Below are 16,861 nucleotides of genomic sequence, written 5' to 3' on the forward strand. Positions count from 1 at the left end.
AGGTCAAGAGCTTCCCGGGTTTGTGGTAGGTGCTCTTACCGCTCAACCTCTAAGAGCAAGAAATCCGGACACAGCCTGAAATAATGTGCAGGAAAACTTAGAACTTAGAATGTTGCTAGAATAACAGCATTTGTGTTAATATGCATTTTCTGAAGGATATGAAGTCTGAAACTCAAATTTATGTCATTATTTAGTGATTTCAGTCTTCAGATCACCCTAGTGATTTGCAATAAAACCAACATTTTATGAGGAAGAGACTAAAAATATGAAGCACATATCTGGACATTCTGCAAAAATCGGGACAGTTGAGAGATATGTAGGTTCCCTGTGTTAAAAGGCATCACAACCGTTATTCTCTGTGCTTCACGTATATGCTATGTAACTAAGCTTAAATTATACAAGTTCATTGGGTGTCATATCAGAGCTTGTTTGGTAGTATTTGTTAGAAAACAAGGTAAATTGTCTGGGCCCATGGAAGTGGTATTTTAGCCTTTGGAAGCACAGGTAAGACATATTTCTTGAAGCTCTTCGGGGCTGTAAGGGAGTATGAGTTTGCTGAATATTGTCTGTTTCTGGGAATAAGTTATCTGTAAGTATATTGGCTATGTAATTAGGATCAGAGTAGTTGATACTAATTTGGATCAAATCAGAATGTTGCTAGATGTTGTTTTTTTTTAATTTTCTGAGATAGTTTAAAAAATAATTTATAATTGTCCTTAGCTTCTGTTTGTGTATTGATTTGATCTTCTTGATGGTAGTTTTTTTAGTTCTTTGTTAATCTTTTTGATAGAGCCTTTACTGTGTGTAGGTTTAGATTTGTTTTATGACTTCAGGATTTTTTTTCTTTTGGTATAGAGTTTAATTTGTTGGACCTCCCAATGTGGCTTGCTTTTAAATTGTTCCTTTATAGTTGGTTGGAGTAATGACAATCAGATCAATACATTTTTGGAGATTGGGGAAGAATTCAGTTGTATAAGTTACAGCTGAAGCCACAGGAGAACTATTGATGTTGAAAGTAAATTTTGAGCACTTACTCTCATAATGTAAGTAGATTGATGTATAAATTCAGAATTGTTCACTGTGGGAGCATTTGTGAGTTTGTGGCTTTAAAGGAGAAGGTCACTAATCTGTGGTCATATCTAACCAGAGATGGAGACAGTATATGAATGGCACATATGGATGCTATATTGATAAGTAGAAGATCTAAAATTTTCTTACCTCTACTGGGATATTTTATTTGTAATAGGGTGTACCCAAATTTTTAGATATAGCTAAGGTAGTTTGTCGATGGATAGTTGAAATCACCCACCATAAATTAATTTTTCATTATAGGCAGTTCTGTACCTTTAAGAGTCTCTTGTGGACATGGAAAGTAACTAAAACACTAAAATTCTCTCCTTTCACTCCTCAGGCAGCAAATCATCTAACTATACATACCACCTGCTTTTACCATCATGCTTGCCTACAGCGTACTCCCACTACCTGCAACATACTCCCACTCTTTGTTATAGTAAACTATCACACTAGCTACTCATTTCTACCTGCATTAACCTTCACTCATACTTGTAGTCAATTCCTGTAGCAAATTCCCTGTGCTACCTATCACATATAAGTACCAACTAGCACCCTTCATTTTATTCCCCTTGTATACTTATAACCAGATCTACTCCTTCTTACTGTCACGGCTCCATTACTCTAATCCCAGACTTCCTTTGCCCTCACTAATAACACATTCCTCCTTATAATCATTCTCTGCTCTTAACCCAACTATTCATACTGTCCTCCTGCTATCTAATAACACCCCATGAGTATCCTATACATAGATACCCCCCCGTATGCAACCGTACCTTCATCCCTCTTCAGCACTTCTTTACACCACTTCATTCATGCCAGACACTTAAAAAACAAAATACCACCCCTTCTTCATCTCTACATCTGTAGAAAAAAACAACACTGCTCTGCTTAACTGCTCCTCCACAGTTCACAACTCCCTGCTATTGCTAACAAGTGGTAACATTTATTGCAATCCTGGTCCTCAAACACCACCCAACCAGAGCTCTCAACTTTTACCAATAGAATTTAGTACAAAGTAAGATATAACTACGGAAAAGGCCCCAAAGTAGGGACACATTTTAAATGTTGGCACTATTATCTTAGAAATTCTCAAAATAATTTTCAATTTTAGGAGGAATGGAGCAAAACTATGAGAAAAATCACTGGGTGTCCCTAAAATATAGGGAGAGAGGTGTGCATCCAACCCTATCTCCACCACCATAAATAACTCTATACTATCCCCTCCTGTTCACACCCACAACATTAAAATACTAGGCTTTAATATTTGTAGCATATATCAGGGTCTCACCTCTACATGCCCCAGATATTTTCATGTTAACAGAAATGTGATTAAAACCATCTTTCCCTAATGAAGTAATCTTCCCCACAGGCTACAGTATCCTTTGATTAGACCGTCCATCTAAGCTCGCTGATCCGTGGCTGTAGTATTTGCAGACCATCACAAAATCTACCCTTTCTCCTGGTTATCCCACATTTTAATAACTCTAAACTGATACTTTCCATCCTGAAACTAAACAACACCAAAAACATTTGCATTATTATTCTCTCTATGTCACCGAACCAGATTAGCAACATTCCATCTATTGAGGATATTCTTTTCTGGGCTTCCTCAAGCATTCTTTATGAAACCATCTTAATGAAAGACCCAAACATTAACTGGGCCACATGCAATGCATATTCCTCACCTACTACACAGAATATCTCTGTCACTTTCTAAAATCTGTATAACTTTACTGAAGTCATAAACAACCCTACCAGATTTAACAAATCCTTGGGCACAGAAACCATCATAGACTGGATTTTAATAAATAACCCCAACAATATTATCCAATCAGGTGTTTCATTTGACTGTCTAGGTGACCACCACCTGCTATCACCATTCACTGCTGCCCTCAAACACCAACATTTATAAAAGTCAACTATGTAAGAAATCACTCAAAGTTCAACAGAAAACAATTCATTTAAACCTTGTGCCTATAAAATAGGAATACTGTCTTCCTCTCAGGGATGCTATATTACATTTCAATCACACTTTTCTAAAACTTCTAACTGCACTAACCCCACTCAGGCAGTAAAGAATCAAATTCAACCCGGCCTCCTGGCTGTCTCCCTCCATGAAACAGTTCATGAAACAGCGTGATAAATCCTGAATTTCCTGGAAAAAAACTCACAATCCTCTTTTCTTTCCAAACATACTAAACTGTAAGAAATGCCACCAAAATTCAAGTCATCTTTGACAAGCAAATTATCTAATTTATCACCAAAATCTCCATTCCAGGTCACCCAAAAAATTCTGGTCCGGCCTAGCTCAGCTCTTTAAACCTGCCAATCCCACCCAACCCACAACACAATCAACCAGCCTACCACACTGCCTGCACATTTAGCTCCCACTTTATCAACTCTTCTACCTCTTACTCTAAAGCTGATCCAAACTTTAATCCTCCCAATATCCAAAAAGTTTCCACTTGGCAACATTACTACTTCACCCACCTATTTCTACCTCCAAATGCTTACATATCTATCCAAATTCTAGCCAGCTTTTCTAGCCCATGACCCCCCTCAGCTTGCAGCTGATGTTCTTGCCTACTAAGTATATATTCACATCACTAGATCCATACAAGAATGTCACTTCCACAAAAGCTGGAAATAATCCTACACTCTTCCACTCCGCAAAAGTGGCTCATCTACAGAAGGGAATAACTTCATGCCTATTTTTATTCTCTGTTCATTATCCAAGATTCTGGAAAAATGTATTTATCCCCAATTGTTCCACTACTTGTTCTCTAACAACCTTCTGTCCTCATCACAGCATGGCTTTTGAACTTTTCACAGTACTGATCTAGCCCTTCTATCCTTTTTGCATACAGTTCACCTGCATAGAAATAATGGTTCCTTGGTATTTATTCTTTCTCAACTTCGTTAATGCTTTTGACACAGTCTTTCACATTAGCATCTTCAAAAGCTTTCACATCTAGGTAACTCAAATTTTTTCCTCTCATATTTCATCTCCTACCTCTCCAACAGAATTCAAAGTGTTAAATGGTTACATTCCATTTCCTCTCCTCTTCCAAAAGGGTCCACAGTAGGTCACATCCTATTCAACATTTTTATCTATGATCTTCCTCTTCAGTCCAGTAACTCTACCATTATTCAGTATGTAGATGATATCATGATTATCTTCTCCACCAAACCCATGCATGAACTCCAATCACTAATACAGCAATCCTCCTTTTCCATAGAATCATGGCTCAATGACTCCAAACTTGTTCTTAACCCCCAAAAAACTAAACTGATCTCATTCTCCCCCAAGTCTGCTGCATCCATCTTTCACCATTACCTCTTAAAATGGATCCTCCATTGAACAATTTAGTCCTGCTAAATGTCTGGGACTAACCATAGTGCAAAACATGCAAATTTAAACCCTCCTCCAATTGTTGTTGTTGTGTCTTTTGGCTTTTCCCGGATAGGGGTCGCCACAGTGGAATTCCGGTCCGCTAATGATTGGCAGTAGATTTTTACGTGCCGAGTTGCCAGCTCTGACGCACAAACTTCAATGAAGGTACGCCCATTCACGCATGTCTCCACACAGAAGACGCTCTAGTTGAGAATAGAACAGGACAGCGTCTTACTGTGAGGTGACAACGCTACTGCAGCACAACCACCGCAGTTTAAACCCTCCTCCAATAAATTGCAAAAAAAAAAAAAAAAGAAAAGAAATCACGGGCTTGCTCTGTCAAACCTAAGCATGTCTCACTGAATCCACCGGAAAGCATATTGAACTGCTTTACTTTTTCCCAATCTCCTGTATGTTGCCTTCACTTCGTCAACTTCTAACACTCTACATTGGAACAACCTTATAGTAAAATAGCCAAATTAACATCCAACTCTTCCCCTTACTGTCATCACTGCAAACTTCTCTTATAGATATATTGTCTCATATATATTCCCTAATCTCCCTAAGCTGCATCAGCTAAAACAGGCTCCCAAAACACTGCACTTTCACAACAAGTGTCCATCACTGTCTTCACTCTTGTCAGGGTACTCTTCTTCCTCAGCCCCTAATCATCTGAAAAACATCTCTCACACATCAGCTTCTCCGGTACCAGCTCATACAGAGATGCCCTGTACTTCTCTGAAGTAGCCAAACTCTGGGCCTCCCTTCCAGCATTTCTATGGGAAAAGTAAGTCCCAACTAAAATATGACCTTCTCCCCCAGTGGATTTGTCACTATGTATCTCCACCTGGGTGATTTTAGCTATTTCCTTCTCTGTCTCCTACCTCCACTACGTTCTTTCTAAGTCTATCTAACAGAAATTTTAATTAATGCAGTTTTGTTAATCTCATATGCTAACACACCACTGCTTACTACTTATATCATATACATATTTTGCCTTTAACTATATCCTTTACTCTTTTTTTAAATCCTCTCATGCAATACTTTATGTTAATCTAGGACTGTTTTTTTTTTCTAATTTTATGTTCAGTTCTGTTCAATATTATTGTATTCTCTGTTGGGGCTTTTCTCCTTGGACCTCTGCTGAAAAGGGGATTTCCCCGTTCAGTCTTTCTTGGTAAACAAAGGCAAGTAAATAATTGATTTCTTAAAATAAACCTTGCCCGTTTTACATGTGAAATGTCAACAACAGTATGCATTTCCCCCTGATACTTTAAAAAAAAACACTTCCCATACCTCAAAGAACATAAAATCTCTTAAAAGTATATTACAAACATCTTACTGGTAGTGATGTTTGAATTTCTTAATAAGTCCATATTTAATACAGATTGGACAGGAGTAGCTGGGCATTCCTGTTTAAAGAGTTGGCCTGCCTAATTTCTGAAGGGGCCCAGAGGCAGTCACGTGTGGCATGTTGAAAATAAAGCTTTTTACACAAAAGACACCAATTGTACCAGAAAGCCGTGAAACTTCATGAAAAGTCACAGGAAATCTATATGAATCATATCAAATGCTTGTTTCAAGTCTAATAAAGGTATTACTTTTCTGTCCATTGTATTGTGCTTGACATGTAACATATACAAATGAAATCTTCTGTTTCTCTTTAACAAAAGTGAATTTTAAATTGCATATTTTGTTCAATGCCTTTAATGAATTATATTCAATCAGCATTCAAAATTGCAAGGTGTCCCCATTTTTCTCTTTCCTTATCTTTGTTGTAGCCAAATATATTACACCCCATTTTGATCCTGGAAGCATGTTCCCTAATCAGTCCCCTTGTCTGAGAAAAAAAAGATACATTTGTAATTTTGGTGTCAGGCAAATTATATATTTACCAAATTAATTTCGACCAGTTGAAATAGAACTAGTATGGATACCTTGCATTTATTTTTTAATCTGAACAAAAGGCTGCACCGATGGCCTGAAGGTGCTGTTTCCTCATCCTTCTAATATGATAACTGGCTTTCAAAGCCAGTTGGCTGTTAGCATTAAGTGTGTGTGTGTTTTATAGCGATGTAGATAAATGTATGACATGGATGGAAGTATTTCTTTCTCCAAGTGTATTATTACCAACATATTATAGTACATCTTAGTGACTTTGTAGAAGTCCATGAAATGAAAAATCGCAGTTGCAAAAAATATTAAGTAGCATTAGACAAGGTGTGCAGGACATAATACAATGTGAGATACACAACAGACTTACTGAATGCCACCAACCACCTCAAAAGCAGGTTATCAGTACTATGTATGCCTCAGAATATCTTTTTGCAGTTATAAAATGTTTCGTATTCATGTATTTTTGCAGTGCCAAAAATAATGTTAATTTATGTCAGATTCTAAGAATGATTTGCCAGTGTTACATGTACATGTTCCACTTTTAAGTGATGTGCAGAATAGTAAGTGTATGTTGTACAACTTTAATTTTAGACAGCAAATATTAATTTTGATTGTGAATGCATTGTAACCCACATATGAGGAGAAGCGTTTGCTGCACATTTAAGATGCTTGAAATAAATACATATATTGTATAATAAAATACTGACAGTTTTTGAAGGTATAAGAATACATTTCCTAGGTGGAAGTCAGGCCTATCCCACTGGCTGCAGTTAATGATTCTGTCTGAGAACATCAGCATGGTTATGGAGGAACATTACCATAGTGAAGTGTGCATTTTGTTACAGTTAAATTTGAAAGTTGTATTTCACAAGCATGTTATTGAAAGTTATACAATAATTTAGAGAATAAGTGGATTAATTGTTATTATATGAAAGCCTTATTGCTTTCTGACTGCAAAAAGATCATACTGCCTTATTACAAGAAAACAGTCCTTCCCTTTTCCTCTTGGGTTTTCAAGGGTTGTATCTGTTTTGTTATTGCCAAATTGCTTGAATATTATTCAAAAGGAATGCCAAAACTGTAACCGTCGACCTGTGTATAATTATAAAATGTTTTTTTCCATCTGAAAATGTAGTTATTTATTTATTTTACATTTGTTTACCGGGGTGGTCTGACTGGGTCTACATAACCCATTTTCAGCAGAGGCCCGGGGAGAACAGCTCCACATACTGTACAATACAAATACAGTATAATCCAATACAATAAAAATTACATTAGAAATACTATACAAAAAATAAGTTGAAAGAACAAACTGCTACAAGATGTTGAAGTATATTATTACTACACATTTAGACAAGTCTGTACAGTTAAAACGCTACAGACAATAATAGTCACTCTCACCATACATGATGTAGACATTGTCCAAAAAAGTAGTATGTAGGTAGTGCGTTGTGTGACACTGACTGTAATAGTACAAGCAAAACCGAATGTTAGTTTTAGTTAGGAAAATAGCAGTCAGAAAGTTAGTGATTCAGATAGAGAGTGAGAGAGAGTTAAGAAGAACAGAAGCAGTAAAGCCTGAGCAGTAGCTTAAGGATATGGTATAGAAACAGAGAAGGAGTTAGAAGAGCCTTAGGATCTTGCAGTCTGTGAGGGATTGAAATGTGACAGATAGAGGAAGACCTGAGCATTAGGCAGGCTTTATGCAGGAGCAGAGCCATGTATTTTTGAGATGATTTTTTAAAAAGGCTTTGAAATGGGTTAGTGCAGGCATAGACCTGGTAGCTAGAGGTAGTGAATTCCAACGTATAGAGACAGAGTATGAATACAGAGAGTGACCAGGTTTCTTGTGGGTTTTGAGATAGCTAAGAGATTTTTGTCTTCTGATTGTAAGGATCGATTTGGTGAGTAAGGTGTGACTAGACTGGTTAGTGCAGGGCAGGCAGTAGGCTTGAAAATAAGGTTGTGTAAGGTGGATAGCTGAATAAAGGTAAGTTGGTTGGGGAGTTCAAGCCAGTTTAATTCTAGGAGTGGTTTACAGTGGTGTGTGCGATATTTAGAGTTTGTGGCAAACTTTGCAACTTTGTTGTAGGACTGTTCCAACTTGCTTAGGGTAGAATTTTGTAAGTTAGTTAAGATAGGGGTACCATAAAGAGGGGGGGGGCAGTAAAAATGTTTTTGCAAGTAGTTTTGGTTGCTGCAGTAAAGAAATGTTTGTTTCTATATGAGTTCCAGTTTTTGATGAGTTTTCTTTATATTTTGGTGTATATAGGGGTCAAATGAAAGATTATTGTCAATGATAACACCTAGAAGTTTGGTTTCCTGCACTATTTCAATGACAGTGTTGTCAGCTGCAAGGATGTTGAAATGATCAGTGATAGGGGAGGTATTTTTGGGATGAAATAGTACTACTTTTGTCTTCTTTGGATTAAGAAAGAGTTGGGCATTTCTTAGCCAGGATTCAACGGCAGTAAAGGACTGCTGAGTTTTTGAAAGTAGTTCTGGTAGTGATTGAGCAGTGCAGATTATGGTGGAATCATCAGCGTAATGAATGAGGGTCCCAGGGTGAGAGGCAGTGTGAAGGTTGTTTGTGGAAATGTTGAAGGGTAGGGGTCCTAGGATGGAGCCTTGGGGGACTCCAGTAGGGTTGTGGAGGAAGGGTGAGAGTTCATTGGACCATTTCACTTCTTGTTTATGATCCTTGAGGTAGCTCTGAAACCATTTTACTGTGTTATGTGAGAAGCCTAGGTTAGACAGTGTGTTCAAAAGTAAGGGGTGAGACACTGTGTCAAAGGCCTTGGAGAGATCAAGGAATACTGAGGCTGTATAACATCCTGCATCTCTGGCCTTGTTCACGGTGTCTGTAAAAGATAATAGGGCTGTAGCTGTGCTGTGTCTAGGTCAGAAGCCATGTTGGGTTTTGGTGAAAAGGTTGCTTTGCAATAGATATTGCATTACCTGCTGATGGATACCTCTCTCGAGAATTTTGGATATGGGTGACATGGATATAGGATGGAAATTGGATGGATCAAAAGAGTTGCCTCCTTTGTGGATGGGGTGATGGGAGATTGTTTACATATGGTAGGTACTTCTGATTTGGATAAAGACCTATTTATAAGGATACTGATTGGGTAGGCGACTGAGTTAGTAGCCAGTTTGAGGTAGTATGGGGGAGATTATCAGTTGAGGTAGAGCAGGGTTTTAATTTTTGTAGCAGTTTCTTAATGGTGTCAGTGGGTATGGGCTGAAATGAGAATGGAGCTTGTATGACATTTTGTTGAGTAGGGGGGTTAGTTATGGCAAGGTTAGAAGTAGTTGATGGCCTAGGGTTGGTGTCTGAATAGGTTGAAGGGTGGGGGGGGTCCAACATTAGGGGTGTTAGTTAATAAGTCCGAAACTGATTTTATGAAGTGCTTGTTAAAGTTTTTGGCTATTTGTGATGGAGGGGTATCTGGTGGGGGTCTACTATACATGGTCGACATTTCATAATGTCGAAGACCATATGGCCGAGACCATATGATCGACATTTGAAATGTCGACCATGTAATATAAAAAAAAAAAAAAAAAAACACAACAGTAACTTACCTTCAAACTACTAGCAGGGGGGCTATGCCCCCCCATAACTTAAATATACCAACTCCAAGATCGCACTATAGTGTGAAATGGAAATCTTTCCATTCCGCACTGTGCAGAGATGCCAGTTCCGCATGATCGACATTTCGAATGTCGATCATATGATCTCGGCCATATGGTCTTCGACATTATGAAATGTTGACCATGTGTAGGGGACCCATCTGGTGATAGGGTGTGCTCTCCATTTCTTCCAGGGTGAAGTAGAGAAGATATGGAGTGCATAATTTACTGGGGTTGATTTTATGCTGGAGTTGAAGCTGGGAATAATATGACTTCTTATCTCTTTTGATTAGTTTTGTCACTTTGTTACGTAGTGTTTTGAAATTAACATGATTTTGTTCATTTTTGTTTTGTTTCCAGGTTGACCAGGCTAGGTCCCTTTGCTTCATCAGGTGTTTACATTCCTTAGAGAGCCATGGTGCTGATTTCTTTTTGATTCTTTTCATACGAATGGGAGCTGGTGTATTAAGTATGTGAAGGAAGGTGTTATTAAACTATAGTACAGCAGCATTAAGGGGTAGTTGTTTAAGGGCTGTCCAGTCTATTTCCTGTAGGAGATTGTTGAATTTATGCTGACAAAAATTAGTTGGGTTCCTAACCGATTTTATAGTGTGTACTCTTAGTTGTTGGGAGTTTGTTCTAAGGGAATAAGCTGGTAGATGATCACTCAGGGAGTTAGTGTACCAGAAGAGGGGTAATTGGCAGGGTAGGATACTTGAATCCATTCTAAGGTGGATTGGCAAGTAAGATCTTTTTTGCATCTTGTTGGAGCATTGATAAGCTGAGAAAAAACATACAGCTTTATATTATTTGTGGGGGAGTCGGAAGCTATGGTTTGCCAATCTATATTTACGTCTCCTAAGATTGTCGTTTCAAAGTTTATTGTTTGGGATGTCCAGGATAAAATATTTTCCAACACTGGTATATTGTTAACTGGTGGGATATATATTACTATTATGCAAATTCTTTTTGATATATTGAGGTTCAAAAAGTAGATTAGTACCTCAGCATTGGAAAAGGTGAGTATATTATTGATGTAGGGTGTGATGTTGAGTGTAGAGGGATATAGAAGTGCTGTCCCTTCCCCTTTTTTTAGATCTATCTCTTCTGGTTATTGCAAAGTTTGGAGGTATTATTTCTGAGTCTTTTACATTGAGATGTAGCCATGTTTCTGTAAGGGCTAGTATGTCAGGTTTATTTTGATCAATCCAGGCATGCAGTGGGGCTATTTTATTACATATACTTCTAAGGTTCAGTGTAATATGTTAACATTTTTGGGGTTACTCTTTTGGTTAGTATTAGAAGGTGGGCCAGGGTTAGGATGTATGTCTCCACATTTGAGTAGGTAGGTAATGAGGAAGGAGTACCATGGGAAGTGTTTTTTATCCCTAGGTGATGATACTGGTGTCAAGTGTGGTTTTGTAGGAGTTGAGAAGGCCACTTTGTGGCTTGAATAATATGGGAGGGTATAGGGGAAAAGCTGAGAGGAGATATGTGAGAAGCTGTGTTGTTTATTGGGGTGATGGTTGGAGGAAGTTGTTGATGTGTATTGATGTGTGGGGGTAAGCAAGGATATAACTGTAGCGAGGTTGAGAATTAAGAGTAAAGAAGCTAGGCAGATTAGGAGGAGCATGTCAACTGTGATAGTGGGTTTAACAATAGTAAAAGTGGTATTTATATGTTAGAATGTAATATCGGGTATAAACAGAGATTTTGTTATCTAGTGATATGTGTGCAGCTGAAGTTAAGGTTGAAAATATTTTGACTTCAGGGTGGGCTTTGACAATGTGGTTAGGTGTTTTGCCCTGTGGTTTGTGATAAGGAGGGGTGGGGGGAGATGTGACTGGTCAGTAGTACAGTTATGGTGCAATATTAGTTTATGTGTATAATAGAAAATAAGGTGGTAAGTCTGGAGTTAATGTAAGACAGTCTGAGGCAGTGATAGTATTGTGATGGTAAAATAGAGAAAGATGCAAAGAATTATAGTAGGGGGATGAGAATTCAAGCTGATGGATGTAAGGGGAAGCAGATAAGTTTGGTTAAATAAAAGTAGGTAAGGTGTGAATGAAATGTGGGTGTGGACAAGAAAAGTTGTGTATAATTGGGTCAGAGGAATGTGGGGGTGGACAAGGTAGAGTTGTATATAATTAGATCAGAGCAATGAGGGGGAGTGGTTTGCTTGGGATATGAGTAGAGGTGCTGGGTGAGGGTGGAATATGAGGGAAGGGCAGGGGAGCGGAGTGAGCAGAGAGGGAAGAAACCTGCAGATGGTTTACCACCATAAACAGTCAGTGACGTAGAGTGTTTCTGAATACAAAGACAAAGTGACTGAACTCTAAAAACTTGACTTGAGTCACAACATCTAATTTTATAGTTATGGGCTTTTCAATGTCTTTTCCAGGGATCTGTTACACTGATAAGAGTAAAATATGCTGAAGTGTTAATGTAGCTTCACTTTCAGCAGTATAATGCCTATGAGTAAGTGGGGGTGGGGTGGGGATATCCTTCCAGCAGATTCAACACTGTAAACATAACACACTAATGCATGACTTAACAAATTAAATTATTAGTCCCAGTCTATGCATTTGCCTTACATACATTTAACTCAGTGTATTTTTTTCCTTGTGAAATTTTGCAACTGCAAGTGAACTTCAGCTGTGCAAGTTCTTTAAGTAGTGGGTTGTTTCACTTCTTGTAGAGTGAAGCAGCTGGATGGACTACTGGTTATAATTTGACATCGAGGATAAAGCCATTCCTTCTAAATTCACTCACATCCCAGCTACTGCATGAATATCTATAAGATTGTTATTTAGAGACCAGCATTATGCAGCAGGAAAGCAGGATGGCATCCATCAGGTGAGGTCTCCTTTTGCAATAGGTAGCACTAGTGGAAAAAATGTGAAATAAGTTCCTGCTTATTGGAATAATAATCCTGAAAAATATGGAAAACTGAACAGTTTAAATTAATCAGAAGACTACTGAGAGTGCATCAAAGCAACTGCTTCAGAGGCAACAGGTAAACGATGAAGAAGGGAAACTGAGAATGATGACAAATTATTGAATACTTGTTGTGCAGTAGCAAATATTTTTCAGACTGTATGCCCTTTAAATCAGGAGGCAAAATATAATATTGCAAACTACATGTAAAACTGAAGAAAATTCACCTATGAGGATAACATTTCATTAGTGGCTTTGCCTGATAGCTGCAAAGAAAACTGAAAACTGCATTTAACAAATGGGTATGTCAGCAGGGCCTTCCTCACTTAACACAGAGTGGAGGCTCCTTCCAGGATATGCTACTGATGACAAGTGAGAAAAAAGAAATTTAAAACAGATGTGCGGAAGTACTTCTTCACTCAGGATTCATCAAGTGTGAAAGTGCCTAGTGGTCCTTCTTTGTTTATATTAACACACCAGGGAAGCATTAAGGAACAATGCATACTGCAATACTTCAAGCGGTGATGTGTGAGCCTTAGAGGTCCCCGTCACCTTTGCTCTTTTTCAGTAACTCTTTGCTTACCTTTTATGTACTTGGGAGCCTTAACACAGGCTCCAGTGGAGAACACAAAGCTGTCTGGAAAGCAACATGCAGAGAGATACAAGGTTTCTGTTTTTACTGCAGAACTGTGTGCAGATGTTCCAAACATTAATACCACAGAGTACATATCTTAAAAAAGATTTCTAAGCCAAAACAGTACTCGTATTTCAGTTTCATCATCTCTTTCACTTGTGTAGACTGTTTTAAGACATTTGTCCCGTCTGTCTTAATAAATCACAACATGAGTTAAGCCACAGTTAAAGATGTAAACCTGAGCAAAAAAAATGTAAATTTTCACTCCATGTTATCATTATGATAACAATAATATTACTGGATGGTTTACATGGAATTGGCTTAACCTCTCATTAGCCTTGGGAGATCATTTTGTGCACTGCATTTAATGTCCTGCTAGTCTTTTAACTAGGCTTAGTTATAAAACTGGAAGTATGAACTTTCTTTAATGCCATTCCATGCTTTAGTGCATTTGTTGTATACTGTATCGTAGTGTAAGTGGCCGTTATGAGGCCTGTGGTGGTTAGCAGATTAGGTTGTGCCTATGAACTGTGTAATGTTTACTCCTAATGTGAATACCCAAGTTTCTCTATGGTAAGTCATTTTAGCAGATAACCTTCAAAGGCAAATTCTACCTCATGATTTTACATTGTAAGAGAATTCAAGACCAGTCAGAAATCTCCTGTATAAATTGAAATGATATGCTGAGAAATAATCCAAAATGGGTAGAAAAAGACGTTAATGAATTGTTTAGTAAAACTATTTTGTTCATCAAACATGTTCAACACTTACAATAATGTGGTTTCATGAACAGCTGGAGGAAATGAAAATTAACTCACTCTTCTCAGTTGGAGAAAACATATAAATACTAGAAGGAGTTGAGTATGGCGACGTTTTTAATGCAGTGCTGATCTTTAAGTCATGATAATGATAATCAGGCTAGCATTTACCAGGGGGTTCGTTGTCACCTCACAGCAAGAGGTTCTCCCATTCGATTCTTGGCTGGAGCGCCTTCTGTGTGGAGTCTGCATGTCCTCCCCATGGTCTAGTGGCGTTCGAAAGACATGCGTGAATGGGTGTGCCTTCGTTGAAGGTTGGGCGTTGGACTGGCACCACGGCACCGTAAAAAATCTACTGCCAATCATTAGCAGACTGGAGTTCCACTGTGGCGACCCCTAACTGGGAAAAGCCAAAAAGAAGAAGAAGAAGATTGTGAACATCATTAGTTTAAGGTTTGAAATGGACAAAATGTAATGATATATTTTTATGCCAAGTCCAACTAAAGTAAGGAGGACGAGTTAGAAATATGAGAATTTGAGTTGAAAACTGTGTATGGGCCAATGATTTTAACGGAACTGACTATAAGAAATTACAATGAAACTAACATTTTGCATGTAATTAATGGCCACTTTATCACGTTCTAACTGTCAGAACACAACTGATTAAATTTACTTTTGCCCTTAAGTCATATCCTTGACTCGCTGGTGCTACAAGATTGCTGTTTGTTGGAACATTATGTGTATTAACAGGGAGTTTCTTCTTTGCACACAGAGGTGCAGCCAGTGATGATTTAGAATGTATAAGTCAGGGGTGTGGGGGGCTTCCCCCTACATGGGTGGGGTACAGGTGCCTTACCTCTCTGTAGAAATACTTATTACAGTCAGTACAGATAGTTTGCATGAGAACTGCATTCTTAGTCCTCACTATGCAGATTGTTTTCAAGCAGCTGATGTTTCAGAAAGGAAACAAATAAAAACAGCCATTACATAAATAATCCCTAATAAATAAATACTTTATGCAAATGAAATAATTATAAGGTATAATAAAGCAAGACCACTGATGTTGCATAGCATCCTAGTATATAAATGAGAGGCACTAAAATGAAAATGGAGTTAGACAATCTTGCTTAAAGACTTGTGCAACACTTTGGGTATTGTTCCACCATTGCCAGACTTAATGTGGAGTTGGGTAACAGAATTATTTCTGCAATTACATTTTATATGCTTGCAGAACTACAATGTCTGGGCTTTGTATTACTAATTAAACTTGTCACTTAAATCCTAATCTTTAACATAGTAGCATTGTCGCCTCACAGTAAGACGTTGTCCTGTTCGATTCTCAGCTAAAGCGTCTTCTGTGTGGAGACATGCGTGAATGGGCGTACCTTCATTGAAGGTTGTGCTCCAGGGCTGGCAACTCGGCATGTAAAAATCTACTGCCAATCATTAGCGGACCAGAGTTCCGCTGTGGCGACCCCTAACCGGGAAAAGCCGAAAGACACAACAACCAGGTATCTGTAATTCTAGATTTGCAGCACTCATGTGGCTTTGATGCTATAGGCATGATAATAACTATAAAACAGACTGCTCTTCAGTAGTAATACTAGTCAAATGTATGAAATCTGGAAAATAACAGACTAATAAGAATTATAACTGCAGAACTGTATGCCATAAACTGAAAATCTGGGGCAAATTATTTCTGTACCATAGCAGTAATATTTTTAAATATTTTTGATTCTGGTTATTTATTTTTTTTACTTCACTGCGGTGGTGGTGCTGCTGCGGTAGTGTTGTCACCTCACAGTAAGACGTTGTCCTGTTTGATTCTCGGCTAGAGCGTCTTCTGTGTGGAGACATGCGTGAATGGGCGTACCTTCGTTGAAGGTTGTGCGTCAGAGCTGGCAACTCGGCATGTAAAAATCTACTGCCAGTCATTAGCGGACCGGAGTTCCGCTGTAGCGACCCCTAACCGGGAAAAGCCAAAAGACACATCCACATTTTTTTACTTCTGTGAACAATATGCACTTGAAAAAGATTTATTTTTACTCTGTGAGTTATAAATTTGCAGTGTGAGATTTTATCAATGGGAAGACTATGAAAAATGGTAGTGTCCAGCTTCTTAGCACGAGTAACCCAATGAACAAAAATATATATTTTATATATATAATATTGTATATGTATTATATAAGATATGCAGTATCTAATACAGGAAAATCTGCTTACACCCACTCATCACGGCTTCAGACCCAAACATAGCACCACTACAGCTCTATTATCTTTCCTCAACACTGTCTCTGTAGCCATGGATGACCATAAACTTATTTCTTGCCTATTCTTGGACCTCACTAAAGCTTTTGACACTGTCTCACACTTTCTTCTGGTGCACAAACTGCATAACCTCAACTTCTCCTCTGATACTGTTGCATGGTTCTCCAGCTACCTCACTGATAGATCTCAATTAGTGAGATGGCACTCTGCACTCTCCCCTCCTCTCCCTGTAAAAATGGGTGTACCTCAAGGGTCTAGCCTAGAGCC

General features: G+C 38.3%; 1 protein-coding gene across 1 annotated transcript in view; it reads left to right on the plus strand.

Annotated features, from left to right (window-relative positions):
* Positions 1-16,861, plus strand: part of ISM2 (isthmin 2) — an 832,179-nt gene that overhangs the window by 341,797 nt on the left and 473,521 nt on the right. The gene's annotated exons all lie outside the window — the stretch shown is intronic.

Source organism: Protopterus annectens, chromosome 6.part0, assembly GCF_019279795.1.
Source record: "Protopterus annectens isolate FY-2018-M chromosome 6.part0, PAN1.0, whole genome shotgun sequence".
NCBI classification, from domain to species: Eukaryota; Metazoa; Chordata; order Ceratodontiformes; family Protopteridae; genus Protopterus; species Protopterus annectens.